An 8,815-nucleotide genomic window follows, 5' to 3' on the forward strand; every position below is an offset into this window, starting at 1 on the left:
CACCTGCGTCCCAATAGCCACACTTACTTGGCAGTAAATGCCATTGACTTCAATAAGACCAGAAATTGCTTGGGTTGTGCTTTATGGCTCCTCATGGTTGGTTTTGTATAGTTGCCTTTTTCTGGAATAAGCAGAATGTCACATTTCATACTTGGAAATATGACAACCTTGCTTAAATTACCCAGCTTTGCCTCACAATGCGGGGTACACACAGCACACCCCTACTCCCTGTGTGAGCCTACTACCATCAGGTGTGCTGCCACACCATCAGGCACAGTCTTGTCCTTTGCCTCAGGCAGCAAAATGTATTGGGCCAGCCCTGGGACTCAGCTATACAGCTGTGGATATAATGTTTTAAGTGCATTATACAAATATGACACTAGATGGCGATGGTGAGCTAATGGCAAATTCAATATATTTTTGAAAATGTTTATTTTAAAAGCATTTTCACAGTGTTTTTGAAAATACATATGTAGATTCCACCCTGGACATTTAAGATCTATGGCAGCTGCCAACTCCATTGCCACAGATACTACTGTGTTGATAAATCCTCTTCTAACTGAGCAATTCTAATTCTGAGCAAGGGAATTATGCTATATTTTATAAGGGTTTGATTAACTAAGGGCCTGGACCTTCCAGGTAAATACTTAATTATTATTATTATTTATTTTTTAAAAAAACAGTAAAAAAGAAAGAAAGAAATCAGAAATTATTGCAAGTAAAGGAGACCTGCTTTACCTGATTTAGGGCAAATGGTTGGTTGTTCTACCATAAGCAAACCCAGCCTGTAAGACTAGATAGCCCAGTGTTGCTGATCTTGCTAAAACGGCTTAACTTTCCATTGCACCCGTGATTAGCATCACTCGGCCATTATCTTGATAGCACTGATAACATGCAAATATGAACCCAAATCCTCCTCTGTTTTATCTTGAGCAAGTCATGCAAGGCCTATCATCTTAGCTGAGTCATTCTTGTCCTAGCGGAAGACCGATGCTCTCATCCTTGATGTGCCTTTGTTCTGTGTGCACTTTTCATCATAACAGTTATCTTATCGGGTTTTCGTTTGTGTAGGCTCTCGCTTCAGAGTAAGCGCTAGCTGCGTGCAACTCCCGTTTCAAAACAGCTCGTGATGAGTCGGCACTTTGTGAAGTGTGCTCTAACTGTTTGCTCCACTCCACTGTATGATACTTAACATTATGATGATGGAGGCACTATGACAGCGACACAGAGAGTAGGCTTCGCATCCATCCACTCCAAGTAAATCACTAAAAAAATATGCTGCGTCAAACTGTTTCCTAAATTGACCCAAACTTGAAGAAAATAAGCACATGAGTTGCACGAAAAATAATTCCGCCATGGACTGGAAAGTGAAATAAAATTATATGCTATACAGAGAAGGAGAATATGCTGATATAACTAATTCTAATAATTTCTGGACAAGCTAGAAAGACTGCCCCCTGTGTTCATTCATTCTACAGGTAATAATTTGAAGGGCGGGTTAAACATTCAAAGACTTCAAAGGCAAAGGTTGCTCCTCATTTCCAGTTCCTTTATTCTACACACCAGCAATTTGCATAAAGAACATTCTGATACATACCTTTGTTTCCCAAAATAACCTTTGAGGGACTCCATAGTCACAACACTGCTATAGGGAAACTCTTTCCTGTGAGATGATCTAGCATTGTGTCTGGTCTAAAATGTCATTTTCATACAGGAAGCAGGAAGCATAATGTCTTGATGGCAAGCGTATACCTACCAATAGGAAACTCAGGATTCGGCTAACCCAAAACAATAAACTCTTGCCACTGGGAAACAGTCTCTTTTGTGATGTCCTAACATAATATCAGGTCCAAAGCATTACTTAATGGGCCAGATGCTTAAAGGGACAACATCCTCACTCTTGCCACTATATCCACAAATAAGGACTCTGAGGCTTTGCTACTAATTTAACTTTGTGTTAGCCCGGGTCATACATCCCTGTTTCTGGGATATTCCTCCTTTGGCATTGCAATTGACCCAGACCTTTGCAAGGTGAAAAGGGGTATTTTGGGGGAGCAGAGAATGTACGAAGTTCTTTATTTCAGCTGCATCTGAACCTCTGGGTTGAATAAGAAAATGGGAAACAGGAAGCAATTTGAGCTTCATCAAACTTTGGCTGCTCTTCTGACTTTCCCTAAATATGTGTGTGTGTGTGTGTGTGTGTGTGTGTGTGTGAGAGAGAGAGAGAGAGAGAGAGAGAGAGAGAGAGAGCAGAGACAGAGAGAATTTACAAAGTATTATTCAATACTATTGGATAAAAGCCTGCAAGAAGATTCAAAAATTGGGGATAAATCACCCTCAGAATTGTGCAGAAGGACATGATGTTTTGTCTTGCAGTCACGCTCTGAGTAATTATCCAGAACAACTCTGATCAATGATTCAAAATTAAAGTATAAGTGCATGGTACCTATTCCATCGCAAGCATGAAAACCAGCGTCTCCATTTTAGGGAGCAATGGTGATCTGGATTATCCATGTCAGCACCTTGACAAACTCATTACTTTTTATCAGATGAATTATAAAAATGGCCAGCGCTGTAACAAGACGAAGAGTAAATCCCCCAACACTCCTTTTGCTGCTGTTTATGCTTAGCCAGATAATTTCATATGGCAGGAAACCACATTATGGTTGTTAAGTTAATGGAGAAGAAAAATGTTATTTAATGCAGCTGCATCTTTCATAGACATGAGCTCCCAGTCCTTTGCGAAAGACCCTTGTGGGTAATGATAATAAATTTCTAGTTGAAGCGTTGTTAATATGACTGGAAATCTATTGAATGACCATCCCCTTGTAAATTCAGTCTAAAGGCACAAAATGATAATATGTCTAAATAGCCACTTAAATATTATGGTCAATTATCTCTCTTCTTTTGGATTCAAGCTGGAAACAAAATGACCTGCCATATTTACTTTCTACTTCTTAAGGAAAGAGGCCTTCCAGTTACTTAATATGTGAGGGACAGCATTAAGATGCTTGACATTATGACTGATAACTAGAATGAAAAATATATTTGAGGGATAAAAATAATAATACCTCGCCCATCTGACTGGGTTGCCCAGCCACTTTGGGCAGCTTCCAACATAATTTAAAAACTCAGTGAGACATCAAACATTAAAAACTTCCTGATATAGAGTTGCCTTCAGGTGTCTTCAAAAAGCTGCAGCACAGGGATGTCATTTGTTGACTTACACTTGATTTGAGATAGAGTTGGCCTTAAAAACAAAAAAACTCTCTGCCAATTGTGTAGAATAGATCAATGGTTCTCAAACTTTTTTCTCTGGGCTACACAGAATAAAAAATTAGTCGTCACATACTTTTTTTTATTGATAAGAAATACATTGGAAAAAGAAACAACTGCTAGGAGGGCTTGATTTATAACACAGAACACCAACAACTTTATAATACGATCACAGGACAGTATAAAACAATGCAGCTACATAAAAACACAGATCATTCCCAAAATTTAATTATAAACCAACCTTCTCCAGCACTCTGTTTGAACAACAATTCTAGATCACAACTAGAATTGTCCTCCATATCTCTTGGTTCTCTTGCTCTCATTCTGAAAGGATATCCATCCATATTCTGCAAAAAAAATAAAAAATTGATGCCATACTATATTATACCACACAGAAATATTTAACTGTTTCTTTGATTGTTCTTGGAACTTCCCATCACACTTATCCTTTCCTGCCACACCAATGTGGCGTCCCACACCTTTTGAGAACCACTGGTCTAAATGAGTATTTTCTGTAGACAGTATTTCTCTAGATGAAAAGTTTCACCTAGACAATTATCAAATCATGGTCAAGTATTTTAAACATTAATTTATTGAAACAGCAGGAATACTTTTTAACATTGGGATTAAACCAGCTAAGCCACTTTGCACATAGTGAAATTAATAACTTTTAAAACAAAAAGCAATTCAGCCCCATGAGGCAAATATCCCTTCATAATGGTTTGAATCTTTCAGCCCTTTAAATCCAGAGTTCTGTGCATACATAAGGCAGTGTTGTTATCCATCCAGACACATCTGTTTGTGGTGACTCCTCTGGACTCAAGCCAGACTAGTCATTTTTTTCTAAATTTGCTGTCAAAATAATCTGAAGCGCATGCCACACTCATACCCTGTAAATATCACCAAGGATGATCTAAATCAGGAAGAGCCAAAGTGGGAGCCTCCAGATGTTGGACTACAATTCCCAACACCCCTGTCCACTTGCCATGCTGGCTGAGGCTGATGGGAGTTGTAGTCCCAACGACTTTTGGAGAGCACCACAGTGGCTATCCCTGGCTTAATCGTTAACTTACCAACAACTCAAAAAGCAACTCTCAAGATTCTTACTGGAGAAAGCAAAAGGAACAATGCAAGGAAATTATGGAAACATAATACACAGTTTGGCAGAGTACAAATCCTTAAAAAGAGGCCCTGCATTGGATTTCACGGGAGCAACTCTTGCTATGCCCTTGGGATTTCTCATGTGTTACTTGCCTTCAGCTTTGGCAAGACCATAATTCAGTGGCAGAGTGTTAAGTTGTGGGTGAACATATCAGATGACACAGTGATTCTTCAAACAGCTCTTGTTTATTCACAGGCCAGAACAGAACTGAACTGAAGGGTTCAGCCAGCCTGCGTATATAGAGCTCCACTAGAACGCGACAGTAACCATTTTCTGTAACTATCCAATCACTGAACATCACTTTCAATCCCTTATTTGCATATGTGGACCTGAGTGAAAACTATCTACAGTATCCCCCTGTTGGCCCAGGGTGAGAACCTCAGTACATAACACAGAGGACATGCTTTTCTTCAGTTGCCTTTGATCATCCATGCTTCAGATTAAGTGCCAAGCACCCAGTGGGTTCTTAGCAGTGCTAGAAACAGACCAATGACACCACTATGCACTGACTGCTCGAAATCTGCAAGGTAACGCTTCTGAAATAGGAAGACCACACAAAAATATGATGACATTAAACCATTACTTGAGCAATAATTACCCACACAATATATGGGGTCAGGGGATTACAAATGTGGAACACACACTGCTTTGATTTAGCCAACCTATTGTTTCCTTTTGAGAAAATCTCCATCTAAATACACCTTGAGAGACCTACAAGTCCTGACTGGTTTTGTTATGTAAAACAGGTTGCTGACATGCTGACGTATTCCCAGAAGTTCAAAGAAGGAATGCTTCTAACAACTGATCACCACAATGTGTTTGAAAAGAGCTGATCTGTACATAAAGTGCGCGTTTGTCAGGGTGTGTATGGCGGTGGGGGCAGGTTCAAAGGGTTGGGGAAAAGGAAGAGGTGACATTGTGCCAAGAAATCTGCATGCAATGAACACCAAGCTTTCTAAGCTTGTAAACACATTATTCTGGCTCTAGTGTGCTCCAAATGCTGGCTTTTGAATCCATGTACACATGGCATTACCCAAAATACAGAGCTATTCTGTAGTTTCTTGAGAAATGCTGCTGTTTCGTGCATCTTCCCTCAAATCTGCTTCAGTCCAAAAGGAAAACTTAAGCCACATTCAAATTGAGGCAAGCTAAGCATCTTAAAAAGCAGAGACATCACCTTGCCAACAGAGGTCCGTATAGTTAAAGCCATGGTTTTCCCAGTAGTGATGTATGGAAGTGAGAGCTGGACCATAAAGAAGGCTGATCGCCGAAGAATATGGTGCTGGAGGAGACTCTTGAGAGTCCCATGGACTGCAAGAAGATCAAACCTATCCATTCTGAAGGAAATCAGCCCTGAGTGCTCACTGGAAGGACAGACCCTTCAATACTTTGGACACTTCATGAGAAGAGAAGACTCCCTGGAAAAGACCTGATGCTGGGAAAGATGAAGGGCACAAGGAGAAGGGGACGACAGAGGATGAGATGGTTGGATAGTGTTCTCGAAGCTACCAGCATGAGTTTGACTAAACTGCGGGAGGCAGTGGAAGACAGGAGTGCCTGGCGTGCTCTGGTCCATGGGGTCACGAAGAGTCGGACACGACTAAATGACTAAACAACAAAACAACAACAAAGGTGTGTTATTTTGTGGGTAGGGAGACCAAACAGGTGAAAATGTGACTTGAAGTGCAGCAGGGTGGATGTGAAATGCTGTGTTTTAAGCCACCAATGTGTACATAGCCTGAGTTTCAATTATTTCCCTTAAACCGTTTGCAGTTGCTTCAAGGCCAAAGTTGCAAGAGAGCCCGGCAGACTCAGAGAATCTCCATACTCCCTTTACAAGACTAGCACAGGAAGAAAGTGGACAATCAGGCTATGAGAGTTTGCATCGGCTGTCTATTATTATTCGTCTTTGATTTATACAGCCCTACTGGGTCTGCTGCAGACAAACTACCAAATAAAATCCCTTAACACAAGAAAGAGAGTTTTGGACAGACGGTTTTAAAATGGCATGCTAAATTCTGTCTGGAGCATTAATATAAAACTATTTATTGAAAAAGACCTCAGAGTGCAGTGTTTCAGTATGATGACTTTAACAGCTCTTCAGATGAGGAGAAGAAGAAGAGGAGGAGGAAATTAGCTTATCTGTAACTGTTTTACTGACTCTCAAGAAACTTTGTCACATTTGCCTATCAAGCGTGTGAAATGGGGATTTCACAGCTTGCAACCCATTTTCTCCATGCATGCAACTGATATCTTCCTTACCCAGGAAAGATAAATAAATAAAACAACATCTCTTTGAAAATCTAAAAGAGACAAATTGGCGGGTCGTTTTAAGATGGAAAGTCTGTGTAAAAAGAAACTGGATCTGAAAGTTAGGGGGCTTTTTAAAAAAATATCAAATAGCGGAATTAAGGATGAGTTGGCAGAAGTAACAGCGATGCTTTCGGAGGGCAAAAATGGGTGAGGTTTCTTCACAGGTTTTGGAAGAGAGACATAAGCATGACACTAATATCTAGGATCAAAGCTAGCCTGGGCATCTTCACTGTGCATTCAAAGCTCCTGGTTCTGGCAATATTCCTGAAGTAGCACACCACTACTGTAGTGGCTACTGTAATGGGACGCGGGTGGCACTGTGGTCTAAACCACTGAGCCTCTGAGGCTTGCTGATCAAAAATTCGGGGGTTCAAATCCCTGAAACGAGGTGAGCTCCTGTTGCTCGGTCCCAGCTCCTGCCAACCTAGCAATATGAAAGCACGCCAAAAAGTGCAAGTAGATAAATAGGTACCACTCTGGCAGGAAGGTAAACAGCATTTCCATGTGCTGCTCTGGTTTTGGTGTTCCATTGTACCAGAAGCGGCTTAGTCATGCTAGCCACATGACCTGGAAAAACTGTCTGTGGACAAATCTGGCTCTCTCGGCCTGTAAAGCAAGATGAGCGGCGCAACCCCAGAGTCGTCTGTGACTGGACTTAACTGTCAGAGGTCCTTTACCTTTACCTTTTTACTGTAGTGGCATGACTTAAACTTGCCTTTGGCTGTGCACATATCATACATTTATAACACATTTAAAGCATGTGGCTTCCTCCCAAAGAATATTGGGAACTGCAACCTGTTAAGAGTGCTGGGAATCCTAGTTCTGTGAGTGGCAAACTGCAGTTCCCATCAGATTCTTTGGGGAAGTCATGTGCTTTAAGCATGTTTTACATGTGTGGTGTGTATGCAGTCTTACTGGGAACAGACTCTCTGAACATGCACTTGGGTGCTGAGAGGTTTTTGGAGACACGTTACTTGAAATAGATACCCCAAAATAGATACAGTGGTACCTCGGGTTATATACACTTCAGGTTACATACGTTTCGGGTTACAGACTCCGCTAACCCAGAAATAGTACCTCGGGTTAAGAACTTTGCTTCAGGATGAGAACAGAAATCATGCTCCGGCGGCCCGGCGGCAGCAGGAGGTACCATTAGCTAAAGTGGTGCTTCAGGTTAAGAACAGTTTCAAGTTAATGACGGACCTCCGGAACGAATTAAGTACTTAACCCGAGGTACCACTGTACTCCAAATGCACTTTCATCTGTGGGACCACCAGGCTATAACGTGTGACATGCATACACAAAATCACACATAGCCCTGGGAAAATACATAGCCCTGGGAAAGATTGTTTCTGGCTGCCGTTGTTTTCATTCAGAAAGCCAATGTCAAAAAACTTCTTATTTTGTTAGCTTTGCATTGTTTCCCATCTTATTTGTGCAAGTTTAGCATATTTCCCACCGTCCTGCAGCAGAGCACTGCACATATGCAGATGCAATTTTATAGTAATAAAGTGATCTTTCCCTAAGAGCAGATCCCAGGGTCTGTCTTCATCAGAAAAGACAGCCTAGGTTCTTATAATGCTTTTGTGATAATATTTTTTTTTTTAATTTCTTTAAACAGTTGGAGTTTGTGAAAGAATGGCTGAGAGGTAGCAACTGTCAGCACAGACAATGCAAAAATCGAAAGCAGAGCAGACACGCAGGACCCACATGGAAATATCTCACCAGACTTCTCATGCTAAGCTCCTGCCTGTAGCTCTTGAGACTATACCTTAACTGCATATACGCACTTGAACATAACTTGTTTCTATTTCAGAAATAGCAACTGTGTGGTGATGACAGTCATGATGGAATCGGTATCAGGAAGTGGTGCAATGTTTCCCTCCTGTAGTGTGTGCTTCCGTGCAACAGCCTCTCCCCCAGCTGATAACCAGAGCAGGAAGGAAGCCAAATGGAAGGAAAGAGCGGCTTGAGGCAGAAGGGAGGGTCCCCTGCCCCATACTCTCCCCTTGCACCCTCCCCAGTCATTATTTTTCAAAGTAAAGAACAAGACATATTAAAAAC

The sequence above is a fragment of the Podarcis gaigeae genome (assembly GCF_964106915.1).
Source record: "Podarcis gaigeae genome assembly, chromosome: 10".
Classification (NCBI taxonomy): Eukaryota; Metazoa; Chordata; class Lepidosauria; order Squamata; family Lacertidae; genus Podarcis; species Podarcis gaigeae.